The following is a 20,447-nucleotide window of genomic DNA, read 5'->3' as shown; positions in this document are numbered from 1 at the left end:
CATGGCTCCTCTCCGCGCGGCCCCTCTCCTCCTCTTCTGCTGGGATTCCTCTAAAACCCCACCAATTTACTATCTGAAGGAAAGTGAAGATTTACATGAGTTTTTACTTGAATGGCTCCAACTCCAGCTTCATGCACTAAACACTCACAGTGTAATTACCATTCGTGGATCTCGCTTTGTGATACCTCTCTCCCTCTCCTCTGCACCTAGGCCAATTGAAGGGGAGAGAAAAGGAAAATACTTATTCCCCAATGCTGATTCTTAGTGCTCCTTGTTCAGGATGTGTAATTGGATCTGTGTTTTCGACTCCCTGCTAATAAGCAGCTTACTTTGGCTCCCTCTAGACTTGACCCACCACATTTTTGTTTTATGAATTTTACAAGGGGATTTTAATAGATGCTTTAGGCAATGCAAAACATAGGCTTGAAGGGGGAGGCATAATGTGTGAGCCTCGGCACAGAGTACGCCTGAGTGGCTGCTTATCATTGTGGACAGGTCTCATAACTTTCATTAAGATTGATGTGAGACCAAAGGGAATGTGAGAAAGGAGGGACATGAGAGAATATTAACCTGTGCTCATGTAACTAACCATAATTGTTTTGCATCCAGCTTCTCCTCAGGCAGCGGCCCTCATTATCTTTACCCGTACATGACGGCACAGCTGATTTTTAGTAGCAGGGCTTGTTAGAGAAGATTGGAGGTCAGGGCGAACTGTTATCTGCCTTCCGTTATTTTTATGGTAAAATCCGACGGCCAGGGGTCGAAGTGATGTATCCGTGTATTTTACGCACATAAGACCTCATTTTCTTTCATTTTGCATCAGTGTAACTACTCTGCCTTGTGAAAGTATCCCTGCCCTTTGAACTTTTTTTCACATTTTGTCACATTGGAGCCTCAAACTTCACTGTATTTCCGATGAGTTACTTGAGGTTATACACGACAGACCTTTAAAGTGCTGCATGATAGCGTAGCAGGAAAATGCTGCATGATTTTCAAAATATTTTCCAAATATATAACTGAAAATGTAGCATCCATGTGTTTTTTATTCACATCCCACGAGTCAATATTTTGGAAGACCAACTTTCCTTTTCAAAAACAGCTGCGAGGCTTTTGATGTATACCTATACACTTTACGCATAGGTAAACAGAGACTCATTTTGTAGTCTTCTTTGCAGAATGAACATAATTTTTCTAGTCACGGTTTCATAAATAGCTTTACTGACTGGGTGACGTATGAAAGTGTTTGACCAAAACCATGGTAGCTCTGCCTGGACGCTTCTCGTCACTGGAAGGTGAAACTCTAAATCAGTTCCAAGGTATTCTTTAAGCGTTGCCTTGTAATTTACTGCATCCATTGCATCAAAACTTCCATCTCCCAGGTCAAAAAAGCATTCCTGCCACCACCAGGTTTCATTGTGAGGATCATTAAGTGACTAAATGCTTGGAAACAAATAAATGTAGGTCATGTTGTTTTGTGTTATGTGTGGTTTACAGCAGAATAGTAAACACTACTGACCATGCCAGAAGCTCGTCAGCTTGGGAGACAATAAAAGTCTACCAAGCTGATATTAATTGTTAATTTAGTCATGCTATCTGCTAGGGTAGCTAGTCTACAGTTAGCTACATACTGCACCTAGCCTACAGATTGTACTGTCAAAATAGCTTCACCGCATTGAAGTGAGTATGGCTTTCCAAACAGCAAAGCTCGGAAAAAGGTGGTAGTGTGTCTGTCTGTCTTTGTTCACAATATTTATTATACCTTACAAAATAAAAAGAGCCTTGTCAGGAAGGTTATGTATGAGGTAGCAAAGGGACAGGCTCGTCCAGGTTGCCATTCTCACAAGGACCGTCACTGTTTAATATTCTCAAATTAAATTTTTTTATGTTATTTGTTTCCTCATGTTTTCGGTCTATTGATAAAAATAAGTTTTAAGAAAAATCTCCTCCAAAATGCAAAGCAGAGCAGACTTTTAAATGTATTTTATCATCCTTTTTTTGAATACAGAAGACCACTTTTATTCCATTCCTCATTTGGCAAAGACAGAATGACAGTGTCGCCCAGAAAGGGTCACTGAAATGAAAGGGATGGAAATAAAAGGAGTAGGAGAGGAGTGCTGACCCGTAGCCTGCCCACAGCTTTTTCAATCATTAAAATACTTCCAGAAACCACGGATGATCCTCTAATTCATTATAGCTCATACTGTCTAAGTGATTTTTATCGTGCCTGTCTACATCTCAACATTAAACCAGTTCATTTGTCCTAAAAGGGAAGACAAAATTAAAGAACAGCTCTACAGATGAACGGGAGAGGTGCAGTCCTGGAGGTGAATATTCAGCGGCGATAAGGCTTTCCTCAAAGTACTAACTAAGACGGTCTGTTGGGTATAAGAACACTAATGACCAACGCCATCACCTATCTTGACATGAATCCCAAAGATAACAAGGAGAGGTGGGAATAGGTGTAGTCTCATAAGAATCTACCAAACGCGCCTTCCTTCATCACAAAACTAACGTGGCATAGAACTTTTAAAAACCCGTCTCGGCTTTTGTTTCCTCCTCCCATCTCGCTCTCCTTTCTATCTCCGTCTTCTGGTTGGTAATTCTCCCCATCTGGAGGATGTTTGAGAGAAACAAAGAAACAATAAAAGGAAGTTGGGAGAGGGGGTGTCAGGCTGTCAGTAATCTGACAGCTATGGTAACTACCCTCTAATCCAGACGGCTCCAGCCACGCTCCGGCCTGACACCCGCGCCTCTGACTGACAGCTGAAGACCGGGCACATTCCACAGGCAGAAGTGACATCCAGTCTATTAAGGCAGACAAGCACAAAGCAGAGATTTGCCCTGACTGCCTGGTACTGAAGCCTACTATGCGGGTGCGAGAGGGGGGGGGGTGATTGGAGAGGTCCTGGAGAAGGTGTCAGACTCAAGCTCAGATGATAACCATATTGTAATGATGCTGCTGGACAATGAAGTGCCATGATTGCCCATGCTGACAGTGGAAGTTTATGTCTGGATAACCCTCCCTCCCTCCTTTCTGCATTCGCAGGCAGCTCACAACACACACATGCAGTCTCCAGGTCCCAACTGCCAGTCAAAAAGCCCGGCCGCGAACGGGTGCACTTCTTATTCCAGCATAAGAGCGCACCGAGCGGTGATCTCAAATGGACTGACCCGAGGCATGCTGCGCTGACAGGGAGAGCGGTATAATTGTTGTTTATCTTCTTCCTCTTTAGATGTCTCTCTGAGCATAAAGAGACTTCTCAGCGTCCATTTGTTGCTACAGAGCAGCCAGCGTTTGGTTTTCTTCACCAGCCAAACGGTGCAGGGGAAAAGCATACATGATTGCTTTTTGGAGACTGTCGCGATGGCAGAGAAGTATGTAATTGGTTTCACTTAAGGTTAATTATTTGCGCTGGCAGGTCACATTGTTGTAAGGCGTTCATTAGGATACACATCCAACACACGGAGCAAATGAGACGAAAGAGTCTCAAAAGCAAGCCGTTTCGTAATGATGCTCTCAGCAGCCTATATAATGGAACAAGTTTACGTAAATTAGACCACAAAGCTGTCGCTGCTTGTGTTTGAATCCTCCAGATAATTAGAAGAGCTTAAATATATGTACTCTGCTTTATATTGAAACAGTGCTTCATACATAAAACATTTCCCTCCCACTTTCCTGTGTGTAACGCCTGTGTTTTCAGCTTTATTTTATTTTTTTTGCATGACGCCTGATGGTTTAAGACGTAGATGATTTGATTTCCTCTGTTTCTACGATGTAGTTTGCAATGCCAATGCATGGTGTGAAATTTAAACGAGGAGGAAAAGATGAGCCAGAATAAGGGATTTTCCTGTGACTGCTGCGAATATGAAGTAAATCTCTCAAACAGCCAAACTCCTAAGATTTCTGCAATAGAAATCATATTAAATGGGTGAAACGCGCACACGCACGCACACATACACGGCCCATATCGTCTCACCCTTAGCACAACATTCAAATAAGTCTCAGGGATTTTTTTTTGGTCCCAAGCGAGTTCACCAAAGGTGGCATTTCCCGTCTCCTTTCCAACTAAAGCCTGCTCGTCTTCCATCTTACTTAGCTCTTCTTGATGGAGGCTCAGGGTGCACGCCTTTCTAAGTGACAGGGAGTTAAGTATACATTCACACCATCCTTCGACTCCTAGTTAAGTTGACAGAGAGGTTTTGCTACTTGGCAGTCAACGTGAAGCTCATTTGCACTTCAATCAGACCAATGATAAAGGAAAGGGCTATTTTAGGATTGTATTGAGAATTACAAAAATTCAGGTTGTTAGCTGAATTTTGATTGCTTTGAAGTAATTATTATATATTGACTCAATATTGTATTGACAATCCCCACTTACTTTGTATGTAAGAGGGAAGTAATGATTTGGAAATGTATTATTAATATTATGTAAATATTTCTTGCAGTTATCAATATTTGTTTGGGTTTGTTCAAATGTGTTGAGGAAAACATATTCTTACATGCTGTCTTTACAGTAGTTCATTCACAGTTTTCTTGCAGCAAAATTATTAGTAGTAATATTACTAGCAATAGCTGTAATAAAGGTCTTCTCATCAATGCACAAACAAGGTTTTGTGAATTAATTTATGAATAATGACCCTCACGTGCACCTCACATCCTCTTCCTCCTCTCTGCTCCTACAGACTAGTGGTGGCAGCAATTAGCAAACACTTTGGGGGAAATGTGCGTCTGCTGATCAAATAAACTAGAGTGCTCCTAAGAACAGTAAAATGCATCAATGGACAACATAGAGAAGCACTGCTGTGATGAAGGGAGAATATGAGAAAGGGTAGAAGGCTCTTAAAGAGGCCAATTTCAAGGCATCAGATATGGTTATGATGCAAGGGCACCTTTTATTTTGTGTTTTACATATGCAGCATATGTTACCTTCAGTAACATAGTTACTGAAGGTAACTATGTTACCTTCAGTAGGTAACTATGTTACCTTCAGTAACATAGTTACTTGACTGAGCTGTAAATAGCAATATATATTATCCCCACAGCCCTTTTAAACATTCATTAAAGTTCAGTGTGCAGATTTATTTTAAACCTTTTGTGTTTCAATTGATCTTCTCCGTTGACGATATAGAAAACCCAAAGACACTCATCAGAACGTTTCCCTCCCAACTTCTTGTATTATTATTTTGGTCATTCACTTAGTAATGTGGTGAAGCCTTCCTTGCATAATTAAAAAGTCCCAAATTCAACTACTCTCTACTTTTAACAGATTGTGCTCTGTGTTAAGCTATATCTGTTTTTATCTGCTCTACCTTCAACTTAGCAAAGTAACTGGAGCGTTAAGTGTAGCCAACTCTTACTGGCCTTTTATTTAAATGGTGCATCGATATAAAAAAATGGTCTACCATCATCTTACTGCACAGTTGACTCTGACATACACAAACCGGCAAGTCAAAATTTCTGCTTCATCAATGCTGCAGCTCTCTCATGCTGTGCATAGCAACAAGCTAATAATATCACTGTTAAATGCAAATGCATCAAAATGCTTCTCTCACCTCTGCATAAGGGATGCTTGAAATGATACTACTTGACCTACTTTCTGATTAATTGGTACAAAAACAAAAAAAAAACGGAGTATTGAAATGCCATTCTCAGATGGTTATCTGATCCTTTAATATGAAAAATAAAATAGTTACAGTTACAGAACATCATGAGTTCAGCCCTGTTAATATAAATAAACACTAGCTATTCTGAAATGGAGGCGTTGACACATATGCTCCTAAGAAGTTATAGTACTTGCTTTTCTGCAAAATCCTCTTCATTTACTAACATTTAGATGCAAACAAACATGGCAAAGTTAACTGTCTTCAGAGAAATGTTAATTCATAACAGCAATACTAATCACTGGAAATTTTCACCAGGGTAACCAACAACACAAGTAATCATTTCTTCCCAAACGTGTAAAAATAAAAACTTAGTGGGTGAAAAAAATAATCATTACAAACTTGTTTCTTGTCTCAGACTTTTGCAGTTCAGCTCAGCCATAATGAGACAGATAATTGAGGGTATTTTTTATTCAGTAGTTGGTTAATTGGTTGCCACCAGTGTCCTGGGGAAGGTTAAATTTATGATAGCTTGTCACTAATTACAATCCCCGCTGGCCTTGTTCATCAGGAAATATTTATATCTAAAAGTCAATGCTTAGATGACAAATGACAGCCTGCAGAACCACGAGCTGCACCGTTGTATCTTCTCACAGCACCTCACAATTTTTGGGCTGGGTGTAATCTCCGCTCCTCGAGCGTGGAATCAATGTGTGCATAATCAAATTCCTATTGACAGCGCTCATATCCTTCTCCCTGTGGCAGAAAAGAAGATCTTGAAGCACGGAGAGAGGATGAATGCATTAACATCCTTTCCGTCAGTCTAGCAGATAACAAAGCTCCATGCCTCTGTGTTAACACTGCAGATTAGGTCAAGTTTCTTACCCCTCTGAGTTTCTCTCCTGTAAATGACGAGATTTTGATGCGAAACAAGCAACGTGTCAAGGCAAGTTGAAAGATGTAGGCATTTTCTGCCATGTCACAATGACAGGCCGCTGAATATTTGGGCCATTAGGGGCTTATTAGTGAATAAATGACCAGATGGTTCAGTGATGCACAGAGATGGACAGAACTGGATGCTACTAATCAGCGGCGCCTGTAGCTCGGTGTCAAATCACACGACACGGTAACCCATGGCAACGGGATAAAAGTTAACATTAGCAAGTCAATTTGAGATCTGGGTGCTGTAAACAGGGTTTCGAGTAGCCCTGCTTTGCTTGCCTGAAAGGGAGGACTGTGTTGTGTTTCCAGTCGCTGAATTCCACTTAAAACAGCAGAGTTGTGTGTTTTTACATGAATGTTCGTCTATAATTTTGTACTTTGTCCTTAGCAATGAGAAGTTCTGCGGCTAAATATTCCTGTTTACAAATGCTTGTCATTTTTTTAGTGACGAGTAAGATGAGTGTTGTTTGTTTTTTCTTCTGAGATGCCCCCAATCCACCCACAGATATTTAAAACACGAGCCCAATAGGATGTCTCATCACATCCCGCAGTTGTTTATCTCGACAACAGCAAACATTTGCGCGTTTAGTCAATAAATTCATTCAGTTTCTACTTTTGAGGTGCTTTGATTAGTTCGATTCAAAGATGCCCCGCCATCTTCTTTACGGGAGGTAACCAAACAAATTTGAAAATGGACGTGTTTTGCTGCTTCGATATAATTGGTGATGGGTTGGTTTTGTGACAGATGTGGAAACTAAAAAAAAAAGAAAAAAAAAAAGCTGAAAAGACAATACAAGATGTTGCATGTTGGAGCTGCATATGAATGTGTGTGCGTGAAGGAGTGAAAAAGAAAAAAAACATGCGGGGTCTCTTTAATTGTATGGTTTTCTTCCAGACCCGCGGCTGACACAAACAGGCAGCCTGTTTAATGGATGAGAAGAGCCGTTTGAAGGCGGTCTGTCACTTCTGATCGCTTTGCCTCAGCTCTACAGCATAATTGATCACTTGTCTGCTAATACCCCTCAATTTTAACTTGAGTTCTTGTATCATTATCTTAAATAATTTATTTATGGATTAGGGAGATATGTAGAGAGGTTGGTATTACTTGTACACCTGACCCCTAAAAGTAACAGATTTACAAAAGATTTGCATCCACAGGACAATCTAACTGGATTTTATGCAGGAAAACAAATTTGACTGCTTTGATTTACTTTCACCCCAATATTTCTCAATAAAGATATTATTTAGGATAATGTATTCCCATGTTCTGCAGCTCACTTGATTATATCTAAGAACAATAGCGTGGAACACGAAACATAGATATTGTGAGCCTTATGTACGGATGAAACAGTGGGATTCCATGTTATTATCCTACCCCCCATTACAGTGAATTGGTGTGCATTGTTATTATTTGTCATCATATGCTAATTACACATCATTAATGTTAGACCTTAATGGCCCCTAGAGTGGGTAATAGGCTGTAAGGCTGAGCTGGCTGCTTGCTGGAGATCTGTGTCTGGGGGGAGCGAGCACATGCTAATGAAGCTGAGACCTTTTATCTTTGCAGATTAAAAGGGAAAAGATCACAACCCTCAAAATAAGCGTTTTGACATCTGTAATTGGAAGAGACAACAAGCTTTTGTTCTATTACAGAGAGCAGGAGGCGTCAGACTTGGTGTATAAATCTCTCCGGCGAGCTTTACTCCCTCAGTGCACTTCAGTCAGTTAGCCAAATGAAATCTCACTGCCGCTTTCATGCTTTTAGCCGCAGTTAGAAAGAAAGATGGAGTGCTGTGGCTTCCAAAAGCAGCACTGAATCTGTGATCAAGCTGCGTGCACATGTGCACATGGTGGCTTAGCCTTTGCAAATTAAAGGAAGCCCTTCCTTTAAGTGCGGAGTTGGAATACAGAAAAATGACCGTGTCAATTACTTGGAGAGTGGGAGGAGCTACATCCACACAGACGACCAAAGTTGTCTGCTGGTTTGCTGCAATAATCCTGGCAAAGTAATGCCAAGGTGCCACAAGGTCAGATTAGTGAGGGGAAGCTTTGCATTGAGGTGTAAAGGAGTGACTGCACGGGCGCATCTGGCCTGTTCCAGCAGGACTGGCTCAGAGATGGGGCACACAGCAAAGCGACAGCTGGTCCAGCATGGCTCCATGTTTGACCCTCAGCTCCATGTGTAGTCCCAGGCAGCCCACAGCACTCCTTACCCCTAAAGACATGCGTGCCATCCTGAACACCTGGTGGGGGGGAGCACACCTCGTAGCCTAGGGTCTAGTTGTGCTTGCACCGGGTTAGGGAAGGGGCTGAACAGTGGGAGGCTGGATTTCAGGGTCTGTGACCCACTCTTGCTTTGACACCTCAGATACCCAAAAGGCCCAGAAAAGCAGGGGGCCTGCTGACTGCCCATTTGCTCAGGCTCTCAGGTCTAAGCAAAGAGGTCCTGTCATCACAAAATGACTCAGCTGGAGGCCATAGGTGCAATGACCTACAACTATCCTTAAAAAAACAATATGGAGTGCATCATTGGTCTGTTTACTTGAGCTGACCTCCACCAACTGCTCAAAGATTTAATGTCACAACTGTTTGCTCGTGGTTGAATTACAAGGGGGGATTGATTTCCCTCAAATAGCTTAGAATCTCTCAGAATAATTCAATGCAACAGTTTGGGAGTTCTAAAAACATTTAGATTTATGAGGCATAACATGATGCTTCGATCCCATTTTGCTGCCATAACTTGCTGAGGCATTGACTCCACTAGATTCCTGTTGGTCTGGCACTAAGATATCTGCAGAGAGTCCTCTAAGATGGAATCTCCCTGGATTGGAAAAGTATTTCTGACTCTAAATTATGAAGATGTTGTTGAGCTCCTCAACCACTCCTGCAGCCAGTTTAGCTTGAAAAAGGTTCGGCCGGGGTCCTGAGAGGTGCACAACAACAAGCTGTGATGGTCTGTGTATACTGACACCTTCCTATCTGAACTGACATTGGCTTCTTCAGCATCTTAGCTGCAGTAGCTCGTCTGTTGGCTGGAACCACTGAGACCAGCTTTTCCTCCCTATGTGCGTCATTGGGCTTGTGCTATTCGTGACCGTCTTTCTCTTCCCTCCTTGAGCCACTTCTCGTAGATACCACTGCAGATTGGGAACATCTCACGAGATCTGCAGTTCTGGAGATGCTTTTGCCCAGTTCTCACCACAATGTGTCCATTATTAAACCTTAAGATTCTTATACATCTCTACTTTTCCAGCATTGAAAAAAAAAATGTTAGTTTGGTTTCAATCTACTTGTATTTTGATGAAGAGATCATCAGGGTTAGTCACATAAAGTTAGGTCCACTTGGTTTTCATATGTTTACTTGTTTAGCTTTACATCATGTTATAATGTCATTCCCTCCTCAAAAACATACCTGTAGTTTGCTTTGATTATTTTATGGATGTTTGAGGAATCCTTTAATCTGTGTAAAACACTTGGTGGGACCAAGCACCACCTTTGAGGAGGAAGCTCCTGCTCAGAGTTGCAATTTCCAAAGTTGAAAGAGCAGCTCTTCTTTGTGACTCTCCCACTCTGCTCCTTCAGGCTAGCCAGCAGCAATTAGCAAACACCTGGTGGAACTGCACATCTGCTGAGCTCGCTATTTGATCCACTTCTCAGTGCAACGCTGATAAAAAACATTGTTAATTGATTACTAGAGGAGCGATGTTGTGATGACTAACTGAAGGCGGACAGAGCAGTTTTTAAACAGAGGTGTTAAATTACAAAGTCAAATTTCTTTTAAGTTATATTGAATACATACAACTGACAGTTCAAATTCCATTAGTAAGAAGCCACATATTAGCTGCATTGCACTGTTCAAAGCGTATGGGGAAAAAAACGTTGCAGCATATGTTCTGCAAATTACTATTATTTATTTAAATACATATATTTTTATAATAACTCCGATTTAATGAGACAGCGATAACCTGTAATTGAAGATGTCTCCAAACAATACAAATGAACAGCAGGGTTGAGACTGTCAGGTTTGGCCTTTATATTGTTGGTTCCATGATAACATCAGTAACTAGTAATACGTGACTAGAAGATGTTATTGCGTGCCGTTTAGCTGCACAATTTCACAACCCATTATAAGTGGTGCACTGAGGAAGTCTGTTTGATAAATTGTAAATACTTTTGCTTTTGACTATCTGTAGATTCAGATCTATTGTCAGAAAGAAAGACGCATTTTTAGACACATTTATCAGCACTATAATTATTATTGCACTGACACCAACTGCTGAATCACATCAGGTTTGTTTCCCAAAATATACGGTGAAGACCAAAATTATTCTGATCACGTTGAAACATAAAATAGTATTTTGATTTTACTAGCAGTCCTGACTTGAGTCTGATGTATTTTCTGTAGAGGGAGCTAAAGATTAGGGTGATTGTAAGGAGGCTTTTCAACCTCAACGATTTTTAGCTTTTGGGAGATGTCTCCGCCACTTCCAATCAGATTTTTGCAACAAATTAAATCATTCTTGCATCTCTTTATTATACATGATTCAAATTTGAAAGCAGATAGCATATTTCCAAAACAGCTGTCTGCAAGTCTGCAATATTATGCAGTAGCAAGAGCAGCAATAGTACTGTAATAAATCTTCTTATTCTAGTCACAGAGCCTTCCATACTGACAGTTTCACTCTAATCAAAACCCAAATAAACAAACGTGTGTTATTTGTTTCCCTCTATTTCTTCAACACTATAAAAAGCTGAATTAAGGAGAAAACCCATGGAATCTGAAATGTCAGTATGTTTAATTATTGCTAGTTATCACAATTACCTTCTCTTTGACTTAAGCATGTATGTAATAAGAGTGTTCTTGAGTGCCTCAGAGAAATGTGAAAGGTCAGATGTCAGTTTTAATATGACTAGAGCGCCTCTAATGAAACGCTGTTGCAATATGTGTTGAATACGAATGCATTAATTTCTTAAATGTCTTTCATATTTGGAGGCGCCTCTGCCTTTTTAACTGGGATAATTTGACAGCAGCCCCCTGCCTTCCTTCCTCTGACAGCTTTGAAGAGCTGGGGCTCGGCACCTGCGTCCACCCAAGCATTAAACCTCAGATCCTGAACTCTCCTCACAAATGAACTGTCAGATCATTACTGCGCGTGATGCAATATAATCTGTCTCAGAATTAGCATTTGGCCAAGTCCACGCCATCTTTTCTTTTTTTTTCTTTTTTTTATTTTTTTTTTTAGCTCATCTTTTTCCTCATACATATAGCCCCCTCAGAAAGCGCTGGTTTGAATATGCATCTTCTCACATTTCCATGAGGGACCCACGGGAAGTACAGGCAGAGAGCAGCTTTCAACATTAGCATGTCAGGAGGGAAGGGTCCTCTTCGTTCAGGGTCCCTCTGCAGATGCTCTGCCTCACTTGTTCATTACAATTGCATTTCATCAGCTTGATGATGTCCACATGTCAATTGGCTGTGAGGATTTTGCACACAAAGGAGCCTCTGGGAAAAGGACTTCGCCGGCTAATCAGCTGATTATCATACCTCAAATGGGGCTGTAGTGCTCGGTTACAAAACGCCAGCCAGAAAGAACGATGGTGCAGCAGACAGGCAAGCGATGGCTGAGTCCAGATCGGGAGGCAGCAAGCGGAGCTGATTAAACAAGCTCACTCCTATGAACACACACACACACACACAAACACACACACACACACACACACACACACACACACACACACAGAGGAATGCAAAGTAAGCAAACAAAACGCAACCCAAGCAGGAGACGGAAGATAGCATTAGAATATTTATAATCACAGTTTTTACCTCTTCTACTCCTTAGGCCATTTAAGTGGGATTTCCACTGTTGTATTTTATTATTAATATTGGTTAATGGCTTAAAAACATCTGTAGTTGGTGGTAAAAGGTACATTTTGAGTAATATTGGCTCTCCATTAGGCTTAAAACAACGGCCTTTTAACCTGAGCAGAGTAAAGTAGGTTAAAATTAGGAATGTAGTGGCTGGAAATGAATGGCCATTGGAACAGGCAATTTCTTCATTGATTAGCTCTGATCGGTGATCAGCCAGTCAAAAATGTGAAACACCAACACACATATAATCCTACTAGTTAAAGGTCATACAAACACAGGTTACTATGACATCGATGTGGCCTGCCTACTTTGATCCTGGGTCCTATGTTGATTTAATAAAGTCTATTAAGACTCTGTCTTGAGATGTCCATTTAGTAGAGCAAATCCTGAAATATCTACATTTGATTTATTATTCCAATATATTAAATGCATCTGATCTAAGAACTCCCATCATTTTTGGTCTATGAACTCATCAACCAACAAATGTCGTTTTAAAAGTTTAATTAAATTTATTTAGTGAGCAAAGCCTTGCAGTCTGTTTTGGACACACTGATACATAAAGACATTTTCTTTAGCTAAATATATTACCCTTTTGTTAAATTACTTTTTTATAACAATCTGTCTGCCTATTGTCTGGTGTCTTTTTTGTGACCTGCTGTTTGGTCTCAGGTTTGACATTTGTGTAAAGATTAGAAGTGCTGTGATTGGTTGAGTGTGCAAAGGAGTCGGATCTCTATGGAATTTGTAAAGTGCTATAGCATAGCAACAGACAGACAGCTATTTTCTTTCATCTTCTTTTGATGAATTTTCACTGAATGATTTTTAAATCTGCTTCCACACCAGAATGAGGATAATACGGTTATTTCTGTTGGATTCAAATTTAAAACTTCTATTGTGGAAAGTGCACCACATTTTTTTCCCTTAATGTTTTTCACTTATTGGACAAAAGTCTGAATTGTTCAAAGGAATAGTCACTACAAACAACCTCAAAAAAACATAAAAACAAACCCGGGGTTTAAAGAGCTCCGGCCGGGGGCCGGATTTCCGGCTTTTGACCAAAAGGTCCGCCTCAACCAAACTGTAGTCTCCGGGCTTAAAGAGCTCCGTCTACAAAGATGTCTGCCAATCAGAGTTCTAGCTCCCGTGTTCTTGACCAATGACTATAAAACGGTTTGTAGAAAAGAAGCGCATGCGTTCGGTTCGGCGGTTAAATCAAATGCGATATGAAAGAAGATGGAGTTTGTCTGACCCGGTAAAGAAACACGTTTACTTGAGAAAGGAATTAAAAACAAGTGGCGCTGGGCATGGCTAGAGGAAAGAGGACAAGACGGGAAGCTGGCGGAAAGTTTTACAACAAGGGGTGCTGGGATGCCTTTGGGGGGCGTTTGGTCGARGGTAAACTTTACACCTTAMAATCACAACAATACCAGTTTAGACTTTGAGCAACTTGCTAAAACTGTATTTCGTAGCGTTCATTTTATAGCGTTAACACCGGAGATGTAAGTGGTCCGGTATGAAACAGGTGCGATAGAACAACGGTACCGCAGCACTTTTAAATTTCAATAATCAGAATGATTTTAAAACAATGTTTCCGTTGTTTTAAAAGGTTTATATCAGTTTGCCTTTTCCCCATCGATACGCTTCCCGAACGCCCTGCACCATACGGGGTAAAAAAAATAAAATAAAAAAAAAATGAGGCGCACATTGCGCAAAACTCTGAAACAGGAGAAGCGGGACATAAAACAGAGTGACGAACTAGATGTGAATTATGGCATAAAAACAGAGAACCCGACGCTGAACAGTGAAAAATCAAAACATGATGTGAAACACATGACATTAGGCGGCGCAGCAAGTGATGAGTGAAAATTACTGATGGTCAATAAACGATAAAGTAAATCTAGCAACAGGAAAGAAACTAAAGTGGACATAGCAATAATACTAATCAAAGGAAACAAAATGGAAATGAAGAACAAAATGCAAGAATAAACTAAGAAACTAAAGTAAATACAGAGGAATAAGCTGGTATGGCAAGACATTTCGAGCAATAATTAATACAGATGACTGTATGGCAAGAATAAACAGACACTATTTCCAGATAAAAGGTAAAATAATATTGTTGAAGTGCCATGGGTTTGTTGAGACCACATCTAATACTGAGAATAAACTCATCACTTATTTATGTTTTTAACTAGATTTGATATTTTTATTTCTTCAATATTATTTTTCATGCCAGTGTTAATGTCATCAGGCTGATGACGCCATGACACTTTCAGTTTGACTCATTAGGATTTGATTAAGAACCAGATTTGTTCTTTGTAATTTCTGTCCAGTAAAACTATTAATCTATAAAKCAATAGACAGGTCTATATAAAGATATAATCCATGTTTCTGTCTCATATTTGTATAGCATTAAAATGACCTGGAACTTTTGTTTTTCTACTGAAAGCTCTGGTTTGCACAATGAATACCATGTGGGTGAAATTTTATGGTTGATACTCTAATGTCCCATTCTCCTGAAGGCAGCACAGAGCTGCACCACCAGAAACTGACAAACACTGAAGAGAAGAAGTGCTATGATTAATGTAGTTACAGTTCTATCCATGTTTTAATGTTGCAGAGCTCAGTCATTTTGCAAATAGATCAAAGTTTAAACTGGCATGTTGAACATCTTTTATCTGGTCATTTTGTGTAATATTTAACAACTAGAAAATGACAAAGAATAAGAATATTTTTTCCACTCTGATTGGCTGCTGTTAGGCCTACCAATTTTAACTTGAATGTTCATTGCATTTTTTGTAGACGCCTGTGAAAATAATTTCTATTCTCATGGCTTTTTTGCTGTCTGGGAAATTATTTTTGATGATAAATACAGAAACAAGCATAAAAATCAAAACATCTACAATAGTGATAGTAATAGTAATAATAAAATAATAGTCAGTGCAAAGTAGCCTGCAAATTCTTTGGGGGGGGTGAGGGACCTGGATAAAGGCTAGGGGGGCGCTGGCACAAAAAAGGTTGAGAAACACTGATTTAGTTGGTAATGTTGCATGTTCCAAATTACTTGATAAAACATTGACTGAAAGGACTCTTATTTAATGTTGAGGGATTTTTGCCTGTAAGGCAAACCTTTAGGGCACAGACATTTTACATTTTGTTTTGAGTTGAAATGYAYTGAAGTCTTATTTAAGTTTGAGTGTTTAGCTTGTTAATTGTATTGTTAGAAGCAATTGTTTGCACTATTCAAAGACACTTTTTATTAAACTGTGGCAATAGTAACAGTATAGTTAATTTATATCATAACTATAAGTTTCAGGCTCAGGATTCTTTTTTTACTTTAAGCCCTGCAAACTGTATATCTGTCATGTTCTATTCAAGATACATCCAGTTTAAGTAAGATGAAAATATAAACATATTTTAAAAAATAAGAATGCCATTTTTTTCATTTTCAACAAATAAAGGATAAAAAAAAATGAATATGTTTTAAAGAATCTACAATCAGCAATTCAGTCCAAGTTTGACTAATCTGCATATTGATTTTCATGCTTTTTCAACTCCACAAAAGTGTTGGAAATTAGTAGCTTGTGCCAACAAATCTTTTATTTCTTTTGTATAGGTTTTCATGCCACCTCATAAACAATTTTATTGTGGCGGTGACTTATTTAAGGCTTTTGTCATCAATTGGGGAAGCGATTCATGAACTGCTTTCTTTCCTACTGCAAAATAAGAGTCCATTTCTGTAGTGAATTGTCGAGAATAAACTACTCACCTATATCATAATAATAGTTTACACATCAACAGACGCAGGAGAGACTAACTGCTACTAGATAGGACTTTCTGAGGCAGTTTAATATGGCGACATCTCCAGTTTGAGATCTTGCCTCTCGTGATTATTTTAAATATGTGAAATGTCACTTAGAGAGATGCAGTGGCTCTGCTGATTCTATATTAATGAAGAACTGAGTTGGAAATGGCAAGCAAGCATTGAAGTTGTTTCAAAGCTTGCTTGCCATTACAATTTTCTGTATTACAATACAACTAGAAATTCACAAAAAACTGTATTTTGTTATTGTGAATCTATTAGTGAAACAGGAAGTCAGTGACCAAACTAAAAGTACAAAAATGTAATGTTTTTAATTGTTTTATTATTCTGACGTTGCTAAGAAATAAAAAAATATATATATAATATTTCAACTAAAATATTTTTTTATTCATCCACCAGAAACTCTGCATCTACTGCAAGGTGGACAAAATAAGCTATAAGATAACATATGTAAATATATCTGGTATTGCATGTAAAGGAAAGAAAAACGGCACAGAAACATTACAGAAAAAATGTAATCAGAAGTGACCATGAATGCATCCACACAATATTGCCAACAAGCTGACTAATACTGCTCCGATCCATTTGGTGCTTATAGACTCTGAAAGGTTTCGAGACTCAGAAATAATGAAATCTTAAAGCTGAGGAAGGAAACCACAGACATTATCACATCACTACGTAGTATCATACATAGTACACTAAAAAGTCAAAATATTAAGGACGAAGGAGAGAGCTTCCTCTGATCATCGACTGTATCAAATTAATTGGATTAAAGGATTTGGAAAATGTCATAAATAATTTATATGCAACAAATCAACTCTGTATTTCTAAATCTTATAAAAACAGCTTCATCAACTAATTCAATTGTGTAACACATTGTGGTTTTTACAACATTCATAAGATCCTTTTCATTGTAGTAGCTGTGCAGGAATGTCTTTTTTTGTGTTACGAGCTTCTGGTGTTTGAATGGAGATCAGCAGCCACACAGAGTTGAAGTGAAGTCACAAGTGACCTGGAAGCCCAATTATAAAGTCTGCAATCTGCATTGTTCTTGGAGCGAAAAACAATCAATGTGCTGAAGGCATATCCCCATCAGAAGACCTAATGATGTCTTTCTGGACCACAGCCTTGCACACTGCATAGTAATCTTCTGCTAATTAGGTTTATAATGCCTAGGCAGGCCTCCGCATCAGCACTATTCCAGGGAGGACAGCCAACTTATTTATTTATCTTAGACTGGCTTATTGTTATAGTGGGTATAATTAAAGCAAAATTATTGAGCTTATTGGAATCAGTGGTGCACAGTGCAAGTGTGCACACTTTGGATGTGTGCTTTTTTTAAATCATGAACTCACCCTAACTTGCACGCAAAAACGCATTTTATTAGCAAAACAAAGGATCACAGAGAGACGCCACTTTGAGTAAATTGTTTTAATATGCAATTTAAATATCTTTCTGCTGCACACCTGTTAAAGTATCACTCGTACTCTGCGTGTTCAAGACATTTGACCTTTACCTCCCAGTGTGTCGCGTTAAAACATCAGATTCATCGCTTTAGTCAAGTGATCCACAGAGAAAAACTCACTGAAAATCTACCATCCTACACATCTATTGGCAGCCAATATGGTGGGGGGCGGGGCTTACTTTTACCAAGAGCAATTTAAAGAGACCCAATTAATCTAGCAGTCATATTTTTGGACTGTGGGAGGACACTGGAGTGTCCGTGGAGGACTCACACATGCATGGGGAGAACATGCCAACTCCATGCAGAAAGACCCCAGCCGGGACCTTCCTGTTGCAAGACAACCCCACTGCGTTGCCAAGCAGCCCTGCCATGTTCCCAATCATTTTAAACTTTTGATTTATTACTGTCTGTACTAGTGGGTAAGTCTCAGCATGGCAGTGTCCTTTGTAGCCCCTTGCTGACTTAGAACGAATATCACATCCTCTGTCTTTCAAGAGTGGCTAGGAGGAGTCTTGTCAGAGATGCAGGAACTCTTGATAACTAAAAGTTCCTGGATAGTAACTATTAGTAATCAAATGTCTCAATTAGAATTAATCTTTAGAAATTGTTTTTGACAAACATAATTTTGATGCAATTACAATAATTTCCTATTTCCCCCCCAAAACTGAATAAACACACACATTTAAAAAAAATATTTTACTACAATATCATGCTGAAGAAAATAACAGCTGAATTTATTTTAAGACTTTATCGAGGGCAGTAGCAAATGTGGGTTAAGTGACGTGTTTAAATGATCATGTCCTTATGGAAGTGGGAAAGTTAAATGAACAGTTTGTGAGTCTCCTTACTGTGCCAAAGCAGCTCTGACCCATCAGGGCCTGAACATGGCGTCCTGTGGTGTCTGGCACAGGGACATTGGCAGCAGACCCCTTTAGGCTGCAGAGTGCAACTTCCTTGGATTGGAATGTTAAATTAAACATAAATTCAACAGAATGAAAAATGTGTGACTTTAGATGAGTGCTTTTGTTGTCTTCTCTGGGCTGCTCACATAAACGATTTTGTGATGATTCAGAGAGAAATAAAGCTTTCATTAGAGATATTATTTGGCAAGTATACATAATCGTCATGTTTTATCACTTTGGGAAGAAGCTGGAATACCTGAAGATAATCCAGGCATCACAAGGAAATCATGCAAGACAATTTGAACTCAGGAGTTTCTTGCTGCAAGGACTGCACCACATAGCAGCTTTGTTTGCACATAGGTAAATAATTCTTAAATGTTCTCAGTGCATAAATATTTTCAAAGTTCCATTTAAAAAAAATAACCTAAATGTTACATGTAAGTGGATAAAATAAGATCATAATTGGTACTGATGGAAAGTGCCTTACAGAAACTGTTGAGCATATTGTGCTGAAAAAGTTACATGTTTCTAATTTCTTAACAACTAATATTGAGGTGTATCATTGCAATGATGCTGTTAGCTTCACTCAGGAAGCTCAAAACTTTCTTTTCATGGAACTTGCTGTTGGTCTTTGTCTCTTCTCTGAGAGGTTAGTAGCTGTCCACCTTTTCCTGGCAGACTGTTAACTGACAAGTTTCGAGCATTTGGCAAGATGTTACCCAGCAGCAGAGCTCATCTAAAGCTCTGACAGCACACAGCACCTGCCAAAAGGATCTTCATACCTCCACTATCTGCCGTGAGTGAGCAATGCTCTCCACTGAGGGAGCTGTTTCAGTCTCCCTCATGTTGGGATTTTTCAACTTGTTCCTGTGTTTCTTTTGTCTTTGATTGGACAGAGGAAAGTCTGGAGATACTTTCATGGATAATGAGACACTGGACAGAGGTTTTTATTTGTTTCCCAAGCTAAGATCTCCATCGCTGTCTTGGCAGATGGAGTCCAAAATGGCAAGCTGTCATCGTTGTGTTTTCCTACTAACTGCTTGGAAATTTCCACAACTGTTTAGTAACATTTTGAACGGCCAGAACAAAAGAAAGTAAAAAGACTTACCTCTGCACTTTTAGGTGCCAATTTAATCATCAAAGAGATTCTCAAGTGTCTTTTCTTTTTGTACTGATGCTATCTGCACACAGCTGAAGAGGTAGATGAGACGACTTTAATTTGCTTCCCTTTCTGATTCAGTGGCTTCGAACTCAAGGTCTTATGTCTAATGCAATCGTGACCATAAGAGATAAGCCTGCATAAGTCCTCAAAGCTAGCTTCAATGCATCTAAGATTACAACGTCTTCTCTGCCTGGACGTTCAGCCGCAGTGGAGACGACCCTGGCCTTGGCGACAGGACAAGCCGGACATAAAAGTCCCTCAGAATCCGTGCTCTTCCTCATGAAAGCATGTGCCATAATTAGAGCCATAATGGCAACTGAATATAGTGCAGGTTAATGAAACTCTGTGTCTGTGAGGGAACCAGGGGCTTTTGGGTAAAGAAATCAGCGGGGTTCTGCCACAAGCTCGATGATGGCAATTTGCCGAGTGAGTTATGTTCTGTATCCGAGGACGCAGCGAGCACTAGGAGCATGTTTTGTTCTTAAATAGGGTATAGTTTCCCATTTCCCACCCATTAATATGCATAGAACGGCTAATGAGGCTGAACCAACTAAGATAATAAGATTCTGAGGCTGCAGCGTTGCTGACTGCATTAATGGTGTATGACTTTGGGGTTGGGCATTTGTCTCACAATGCCTTTGGACATAAGCACATAGCGAAAACTTAAAGCTGTTTTCTGCAGCAAA

This window comes from Poecilia reticulata, linkage group LG2 (genome assembly GCF_000633615.1).
Source record: "Poecilia reticulata strain Guanapo linkage group LG2, Guppy_female_1.0+MT, whole genome shotgun sequence".
In the NCBI taxonomy this organism is placed as follows: Eukaryota; Metazoa; Chordata; class Actinopteri; order Cyprinodontiformes; family Poeciliidae; genus Poecilia; species Poecilia reticulata.
This window is presented reverse-complemented; position numbering follows the sequence as displayed.